General features: G+C 31.0%; 1 pseudogene; it reads left to right on the forward strand.

The window, feature by feature from the left end:
• Positions 1-3,370: 3,370 nt before the first annotated feature.
• Positions 3,371-3,489, forward strand: LOC112483521 (annotated as a pseudogene).
• The last annotated feature ends 7,100 nt before the right edge of the window (positions 3,490-10,589 follow it).

The following is a 10,589-nucleotide window of genomic DNA, read 5'->3' on the forward strand; positions in this document are numbered from 1 at the left end:
ACTCACTTGCTTTTTGAGGGAAGATCTTAAGTGTCTATAGTATTAAAATGAATTCTATGTTTCAAATAAAAAAATATTCCAGGTAGGTTAAAAATTTCATTATGAAATATTAAACCATAAAAATAACAAGAGAAAAAGTTTGTAGATAATTAAATAATTTTGGAGGTAAGAAAGCCCTTTCTAAGAAGGATCACAATGTTGTTCAACTTCAGGAAAACTCTTACCTAGAACATTAAGTGATTGGCACCCCCTTCCTGAATACTATGCAAATGGCATTTTCTGTAAAGCAGCCCCACAGTCTCTATCCTAAGGTGTCATAGAAACCAGATTCAAATCATGGTTATCTTTTCCTACAATAATTTTTAATCACTGAAATAGCAAAGCTTTAAGCAAATTATTTCAAAATCCTATTAAATAACATTCATGAAGGTTATTTAATTTATATTACACTTTTAAAATACCCATACTATATGAATAGCTTTTAAATATCAATGCAGGAGGAGGAGAGAGGTAGATGGGCTAAAAGGAGTCAAATATGTGGTGAAATAAATTATAATTTAAAAAATAATTAAAAATAAGTAAATAAATATCAATACAAAAAATATATAACATAGTGTAAAAAAGAGTCAAATATTTTATTAAATATTTCACTAGAAAATAAACAAGATATAGTATTGAAACTGTTACAAATAAAAGAACTGCCAATTAAAATAAGTTTGTTGTTTAAAAATTCTAATATATCAGTAATGAAATAAATGTGAAGAAACAGACAATCTTATTGTCTACTTCTTGTAAATTCTAAAAGTTGTTTCTTTGGTAAATTGTCATTAAATATATCAAAATGCATAAAACATGTATAAACTGAAAATTTGTTTTAAATGATTACATATCTCTACAACGATGTATATGCAGATTTTTAATTTCGTATAAGAGTAAAAATTGAAAAACAAACTAAATGTCCAATGATAAGGTTTAATAAACAATTAACATAAATTTGAAATTTGTTCTTAAAATAATGACTCAAATCTATGATGCCATGCAGGAATTAATGATATAGTTTAAGTCTGAAAAAAAGATTATAAAGCAATACTGTAGTATAATTGCATTTTCCTAAAAAATGCATATATGTGTATATGTTTATATTGAAAAACATCTGTAAGAAATCACACCAAACTCTTAAAAATTGTTATATCAAGATGGTGAAATTTATGATAGTATTAGCTTTTGAGAGCTTTTATTAGCTGTTAGGAGTTGGGGGTCTCTGACTTTAAAATCTTGGCTTCACAAATTACAAGATGTGTGAATCTCTGTGGCTCATTTTCTCCATTAAAAAATGATAAGAGTAATAGTACCTGCTTTAGTTGTTCTGATGATTAAAATAGTTATTATATGTAAATCTCTAGAAGAACTTTGTACAGGATGAGCACTCAAAAGAGTTAACATCTTTCCTTTTGTCATTCTATTTTTTCAATGATTATTAATAAGTTTTGTAATTAAAAATAAAACCCATCTCACCAAAAATTCTCCTATGTAATCTGCTGCTAACATAATGAGAACTACTGGATGAAAAGCTTCAATTATTAAATTTGCTAAGCAAAGCAAGGAAAATTTGTACAGTCTTTCCTCTTTGTTTTTTTATTGGAATTATTTATAATTTTATCAAATGTTATTTTTTATAGTTTCCCATTTTCTTGAAAGATTTTTTCCTTAGAGTTTGTTTTGTATTCAAGTCTAACTCATACTATTCCTAATTTGTTATTAGTAATTGACTTTTGATCTCATCACCTCTTTTCTGATCTTTTGAATAGCTGAGATTACATTATCCTGATTCCTGTTAGACTGCTCTAGTCTATTTGGTACCCTGGCCCTCACCACTCAGCCAGTTTCATTTCTACAGGTTTAATCTTTTGAAGAGGATTCTTTATTTCCCTTACTTTATGTTACGGTTTTGGGAAATTCACCCAGAACGACCCCACCTTTTCTCTATTACTAACTCCTCCTCAATAGCTAGTGAGTTGCTTGTTAGATGAATTAGGGAGAAGAACTTGAACAGGCTGACACGGTTCTGTCAGTTCTGTGCCTCTCTTTTTGAATTCGCCTGCCTGCAGTGCCAGTGCAGTCTAGTTTTCTCTTTGTTCTGAAATGGTTGGCTGAGCCCCTCACTGTGAGACCTGTGGTGTCCCACTGAGCCAGAGAAGGGAGGCTGGGAAAGAGGATGGCAGTAAAGCTTGGCTATGTTGCTAGCAGTGTTAGCAAGCACTTTGTTCACAGATCAAAAGTCATGACCTCTACTCAGCTATTTATACAGGAAAGCTGACATTTTGATCAAATTATTTCTGTGTCAGTTCAGAACTTGAAAGAAACAGGTTATTACTTATTTGGCCCTTACACAATCCTGAAAAATTTGATCATTATTCATTCTTACGTTATTTTAGGATAAAGAACTGAATCAGATGTTCTAATTAAGCCTCTTTTATACTTCTAAGTCCACTTGGGAGCTCGATTGACATTCTAGAACTGGATTTTCTACAATCCTTGGATTTGAAGAATTATTTGTAGATATTTTATTTCTGATCTAAAATTTTCTTCTTCCCACCCCGATTTTAGTTATCTTTTTACAAAATGTTTTATATCAAATTATAGTTTAGCATATGGTATCTGATACCAAGCTGCCTGGCTTTGAATTCCTCTATTGCTAACCAGCTATATGAACATGGACAGATTTTATCACCTGTACAATGAAAAATAAAATAACACCTAACTGCTGTTATTTTGCTGATTAACTGAGATAACATATAGAGGGTTTCTGACATGCAATAGGCATTTATTTTTAAAGTACCATCATTCCTTTTATCTTGATTCACATTCTCCTCGGAAGATATATTTATTTATCTTATTTAACTACGTCAAGTATTTTTTTGGAAGCATGGATGTTAGCAGAAGATATATTCAATAACTATCCTAATAGTTGAAGTACATCAATATAACTATAATTTGTCTTTGATGTTAGGAACACATCACCAATAGAAAAGTATGAATGACTTATTCAACATATCATTTAATCATCCATGTAGTCATTAAACATCATTTACATTAATGACTTGACAGAGGCTTTAGGCGATAGAAAGACATATCTTCAATTTGCTTATGGATATGTAAGGCAGAAATGTAAATATAATATGATGTGAAAAATGGTATCAGTAGAGAAGCATAGCTAAATTACTACTATTGGTTCTTGAAGTAAATAAGAAACTAATTTTAGCTGGAATGATCCAATCAGCGGCATGGAAGATACTGCAGTTGTTCTAGACATTTAATAGTTGATATGATTTAAGCATCCAAAAATAAAAAGTTTAATAGAATTTATCTTGTCTACGGCCATGCCACTCTGAACATGCCCAATCCCATCTGATCTCAGAAGTTAAGCAGGGGCAGCCCTGGTTAGTACTTGGATGGGAGACCACTTAGGAAGACCAGGTGCTGTAGGCATTAAACAAACAAAAAAAAAGAATTTATCTTGTTACATGAATTCAATTTTACATTTAATAATATTTTCAGGTTATTATCTAACTAAATAGGTACTTCGAGCAAATTAATTTGAAATTCAGCAATGATTTTTTTTTTCAACTATAAAAGTTGTCTTATGGAAACATTTAGAGTCATTTTAGATTAAAATAACAATAATTACAACAAAAACAAGAGCACCACTTTGTGTGAAGACTGGAATAAATAGCAAGTAACATAAAAGTGTCTTTTGATGAATAAAAATATATTTTCTCCATTTGGCATCTAAGATAAAATATGTGTTAGCATTGGGTAACATTTATTCTACTTAACTACTATTATTTAAAATTATGTGTTATTTCAATTATTTAATTATCTAAGTTCTGTTTTCTTTTTTGTTTGTTTTTGTTGCACATTTGGAAAATAATCTTTTTGTCAATGAACACAAGCAATAGTAGTTTGCAATCCATACTATGAAAGAAAGAACAGAATTTCCGAAATGCTCAATTGCCAGAAAAAAATTCTTTCACATATATTTTCTTTATCATCTATCAATAACAGTACTATAAATAAAGACACAAAACTTTATTAGCTACTTAGGGAAGTTCTTGTTTACAAAAAGCCTGTAATTGGATCCTAAATATATTAGTGCCTGAAAGTCTTTTGAAGTAATTTTCATGATACAAGAAAATAGTCAAGTAATTTGAAACTCCAATTTTGTTTGAGGATATCAAATGTGCCAAATGTCATATGAAACCACAGACATTGTTGAATGATGGCATTTGTTGCTTTATCCTGGGATTTCAGATGGCATATTTCTTTTAAGCAGGAATAATAGGAGGGAGTTCCGTTCAACTTGAGCCAAGGCATCATTTTAAACAAGCACATGCTGTCATCTTGCATGCAAAGCCTTCCTTAGATGGGAAACTTAAATGGACACATTGTATGGAATATATTGAATGGAGATCTAAAACATAGTTGTTTATCAGGATTTCTAATTGTGAAGCTCTTTGAAGTTTTGAGGATAGCAGTTTGTTTCCAGTGAATTTAAGGATAAAAAGGGTGGGAAATATCTCATTGGTATTTCTTTTCTCTCAGAGAAGCCATTTTGTAAAAGATTAGAAACACATTTCATTTCAAGAGTCAAAAGTTAAAACTGAAATAGAACAGATGTTTCTTATTGATAAGGTGAGAATTTGAGTCTTTTAGAAGTGAATTTTTTTTCTATATGTTTTAGATGTATTAAATATATGAGACCTTTAAATAAAAGGCATCATCTTTTATTAAAAAGCAATTCTTAATAATACGAAAGACAGTATCTGTTGCTACATCCAACAGACATGCTCTCATGCTTCATCTTTGATGGAAGACTTTTGTCTAAAACTCTAGAATCTGAAAATGACACATGCTTTCCCAGACACCATGGCTGGTAGGGCCAGTTATCAATGGATCTGAGAAACCTGAAAAATTTTCCTACTTATTAAAAGTTAATGAAAGACATTTTGTCTCCTCATTAATTGATATCTGTACATGAAGCCTTGAAATGATTGAGCCGTATTTGTGACCATGAGGAGAAAGCCAGCATACAAGCTGTGAATGGCATAGGAGAGAGAAAATAACCATCACCAACATTAGATACTTAATAAAGCTGCAACATCAATGTTGGAATTATCCTACCATTATTCTTCTTGCACTGTGAGATAATAACATCCTAATTCTTATTTATTTTTAGAAAAGAATTCTGATACTTGCAGCCACACGTATCCTAACCAAAACATAGAATGATTCTATTTTTCACTGCAAGAACAATATATTTTGGTAACCTGAAAGCTAGATATGATGAATATATCCTAGGGCAATTCTAATGAATCATGCCCTTGTGCAATCTCCTTTTTAATGTAGGCAAAATGTGTACATTGCTCCTAACCAATAAAGTATGGGAAGATGATTGGATAATCACTCCCTGGACTACTGTAACAGAGGAGTGAGATTCATCTAATGGTGACATAGCAAAGAACTGAAGGTAACTCCTAGTAGCCGAGTGTACACCTGTCTAACAGTTGGCATAAAAGGCGGGTACTCAGTCTTTTGGCTATAAAACACATTGAATTCTACTAACAATTGTGTGTGACTGAAAGAGGACACTTAGCTCCAGAAAGGACACAGCCCAACGATACCTTGATTTCAATCTTGTAAAATCCTGAGCTCAGTCTGGTCAAGCCATGCTCAGATTCCTAACGTATGGATATTAGTATGTTGTTTCGTGCTTCTAAGCTTCTGGTAATTTATGATGCAGTAATTGATGACTAATACATAGGTTACCAATACTTGCTCTGATGGGTAATTTTAATTTCACAATCATCTCAAATTTACCAAATCCAAAATTGAGGCTTCTATGTCTTGAAACCCAAACAATATTTGCTTTGTAAAGATTTGTAATTTTTATTAACTATTTTACTCTTTCATAGTCAATTATGACCTCTTTAGACAAATTTATACCCCAGCTTAAGCTTTCTAAAGCAATCTTTTATTATGCTTCTTCCCTAAAAGTCATCTTGTTTGGCCCGTAAAATTGGCAAAGATATTTGTATATGTTAAATATTAGCACCTGGTAAAAGTGTGAAAAAATAAGCACTCTAATACAATGCCAGTGAGCATGATAAATTGTATAAACTCTTTAAAGGGTAAATTGGTGATATTTTTCAAAGTCTTAAAAATATTCTATTCATTACCTCAATATATTGAATAATTCAACCCAAGTACCAAATCCAGTACCTAAAACATCTCATCAAGCAGCACATGCCCAAAACAAAACTCAGGTTTGTCCCTCTCAAAATCTCCCTCCTCCGGCCACCCATTTCAATAAATGTTACTTTTATTCACACAGTTGTTCCAACCTAGGTAATTTCTTTCCCTCACTCTCTATATCATTTAAAATCAAGGATCAACAATTTATATCAGCCATTTCTACTCTTTAGATAGTCATCTTTTAATAATATTATGTTATTGATAGGTATTAATAACTAGGATATCATTAAGAGAAGATTTTTCAGTCATTTTTCATTATGTGAGTTACAAGGAACACTTCATCCAGCTTCTGTTTCACAGTCATATTGATAGATTTTTCTTTGACACTTCTGAATACATAAGACATAAAATATTATGTATAGGAAGACCTTAGATAACAACTGGCCACAAACTCTTATTTCATAAATAAAAAAAGAGTCCTGAATATTTCAAAATGATAATCCCTCAAGTTACATAATGCTAAGGACAGATTTAGAATCGAGGTTTAGGATATTGCTCAGATTCAAGTTCATTTTATTTTCAGCCTTAAACTGTGTAAATTGATTTTAATGTATTGTGTAGTTTGTTTTATTATAAAACATCATTTTAATGAATGAAAAAAGTCAAGGCATAGAACACTGCAGATTTCTATATTGTTCTTTTCTTCTAAACTAAAGCCTGCGTTCCTTAGCCAATGCAGATACAACTGTAAATTCTGATTGCATCACCTAATGACTGTAACCTAGAATAGATTATTTCTCTTGCTTTCACTTTCTAATTTACCAGACATTGTAATAATTATACTACTTCTAAGTTATTGTGACCATTAAGTAAATTTGACATTATGTAATTGTACGAATTGGCACAGAATAAATGCCCCGAACAAATCAACTATCAAGCTGTTGCTTTTATTGTTGTTTCTGTAATGGCAAATGGGTCAGCATAAAATAATTTCACTGATAAGCTAATTTAAAAGTAATGCTACAACAAAACTGTGTTTTAATTCTACTTAGGGGACTGTTATTTTTCTATGCAAAATAGATCTATTTATAATATCATTTTAATTCCAATGAAAATCCTTCTGAAATAATAAGTCATAGAACTCATTATAAAGCAATAATTAGAGACACAATATTCTTGAGAGACAGAATAGGAAATTCCACTGGAGTTTGTGGAATTACGATTTATTCTTTTTCTAAAAACAGGCTTTCCTATAATGCCTGGTCTAGCCTTTACAAAAATACTAACCATGGTGAGAAAAAAAGATTGGTACTAGGTTTTCATTTTATTCAGATTAATATTTTAGACTTTGAAATTTTTCATTCTGGTTCAGGGATTCAATTCTGCTGTTAATTATATTAATTGTTTAGTAAATATAATACACTTTTTATGATAAGTAAACATAGCATATTGGATATTTATCATTCTTGACCATCAAGACTTGGTATCATTATTTTCTACTAATTTTTTGCCTCTGCTGCTATGAACAGCAAGGAACTGCTTATTATCCACAATAGTTTCTAGATAATAAGAATTACTTTGACTTGGGAATACATTGATTAATAAAGTGAGGCAATGCTGTGCCACATATAAAGTGATCTAAGAATAATTTAGTGCCTAGTCAATGATTGGTTGCTTTCCCCAAGACCAGTTGGTAGAATTTTAATTGCAACTATATTATGTTGAATTATATTCATATGCTTAATTCTTGTTACATATCCAGAATACATGAAGTTCCACCTCTGTCAAAAGCTGCAGTAATCAAAATTTCTTTCTCATTCTTCATATTTTTTCTTACAAAAATCTAATCTAGAGAATTACTTTGTAATTGCCTTAACATTTGGTAAATAAATTAATTGATGAAGAGAGTTAAAATATTTTTCTCTTTTATTCTATTTTTTATATATATTTGATAAAAATTTGTTTAGATTTTGCATTTGTTAAGTCACAAGAATATTATATCTACTTTTTATCTTTTGTTTTTACTATTTTTGTTTTTATATCACAAATGAATATGCATTTAATAAATAATAACACTGCATCTTCATAATTCAATTACTTTATAAAACAGTGCGAAGGAGAAAGCAAAAAAGATTATGATGCATAGGGTCAGTCCAAGTGGAGTCTACATCCCTATGCAAATTATATTAGATTGTTCAACATCTTCATTTAAAATTACTTTATTAAGGTGAAACCAAGGCAAACAATCATCATGATAATAATAGTTCATACATTCTTACACTTGAAAAGCATTTTACAATATTATTTTTAATTCTTAAAACTATGCATGGTAGTATCATTCTTGTTTTACAGATGAAAAAAATTGAGGCTAAGAGCTATAATTAAAATTGACTGGAGCACACAATTAATTAGTGCCTGGGCATAATGTGACCCATCTCTGCCTGACTCCAGAGCAGATGCTCTTTTTATGGTAACATGATTTTTCTTTCAAATACAGGTATTGACTAAGAGAAGCTGAAGCACTAGGGGACATGGAAGTTTCTAGTGCTGAAAATGTGTGGAGGAGAGAGAAAAATCACTTGTTCTTGATTTTGCTTTTGTGATGACAAAAGGGCTTCTGAAACAGTTTTAAGAAAATATCTTACAGGATTTTGTTTGTTTGCGTTTCTTTTAAAACATCATTAGATAAAACATACATATTCATGTATACATGCACACCCACACATGCACACACATATTATTCTCCTCATTTATTCAGAATAATTTAGAATAATCACTATTCATACCTTTTATAGGTTCATATATTCTGCAAATCTCTTCAGAATTCCAGGTGGGAGATTTATGACATGGTATGATAAACTCTGTTGTAATGGTAGAAATAAGATATTTTTATTGTTTAGTCGCTATTATCATGTTTTTCTAGCTACAAACTATACCTGGGACTTTGCCCATGCTGTTTCCTCTAGTGCAACTTCATTCTCTCTAATCACAGATCTTCAGCTAACAAACAAAAAGATAATCTACATTTACTATGTACCAGAGTGACTTGGAAGTACATTTTTGCTTATCCTTCATCTATACTATATTTGAAATTTCTAAAGAGCAGGTATTATTGCTCTAGAGTTTAACATGAATCTTAGCATAGTGTTTAAAACCATATTAGTTATATAAAAGACTACTGAGTAAATAATATTCAGTTAAGTTTTTGACCAAAAACTAACTCTATGTATTTATTGACATTGATTTTCAAATAATCATAAATGTATTGTTTAAAGGCAACACAAATGTAACCAAATGAGAAAAAATATAATTTTGCAAGGAAAATGACAAAAAAAAAAATCAATGATTATCAGAAAAATACAAAGCGCTCATTTCAACCTAACTCAACAAAGTCAAGACTAGGCCTATCATATGATATTGAGAAACATCTTTAGAGCAACTAACTCAGAGATAAATAATTGACTACTGAATGCATAACATCAAAAGTAACTCCTGGAATTATCTTATTTTAAGAAAATCCAGGCCAGTTGAGAGTATAATAAAACCTGTTACTGTCTGTAAATATTCTTACTGATTCAGAGAGTCAATATCTATGTCAGATGCATTTCAACTCATATTATGGATTAGTGTTTTACTTGCTTCTCCAGCTTGAACTATTACAGAGACTGTTCTTAGCAGTTTTACTCTAAATTGACCTGACTTCTTTCCCCATCTCCAACTACAAAATTATAAATATGTGTGTGTCGTGTGTGTGTGTGTATGTGTGTGTGTGTGTATACACACACACACATATATATATAACCTTATACCTCATTCTAAATAGGAGATGTATTTGGAAAATAATTTCTAATCTCAGAGAGCATTTCAGTAATGCAATTTGTGTTAATGATTCAATAGTTTCAAAAACTAAACTAAGCTCTTGCTTTTCCCCATTCTTCTCATGTTTCTATGCTTTTAAATAAACTTGCTTGTATTGATCTTTTTCTTAACATTTCTCTGTTCCTATGACTCAATTGACTTCATCTTCTTTCTCCAACAGTTTTTACTAATGCAACATGAGACCGTCTACAGCTAATGGATAAATGATAATGATTAGGATACAAGGAAGGGTCCAGTAGATACTGCTAAGCAGAAAAGCAAGAGTAGAAGTCAGATCCTTATTTCTATGGAAATGAAGTGTTGGGAGAAGTTTTCTTCCCTGCTGTCAGGATGGATGTAGGATCCATGGCAGTAATGCAGCAGAGGTCTGTTAAGAGACTCCGGGATTTGAGCTGGTGCCTTCTTTATGCTTAGCCGCACAGCTGGTGCAGGTGCATTTTCAACCATAATAACTAATA

This window comes from Pteropus alecto, unplaced genomic scaffold (genome assembly GCF_000325575.1).
Source record: "Pteropus alecto unplaced genomic scaffold, ASM32557v1 scaffold46, whole genome shotgun sequence".
Lineage (NCBI taxonomy): Eukaryota > Metazoa > Chordata > Mammalia > Chiroptera > Pteropodidae > Pteropus > Pteropus alecto.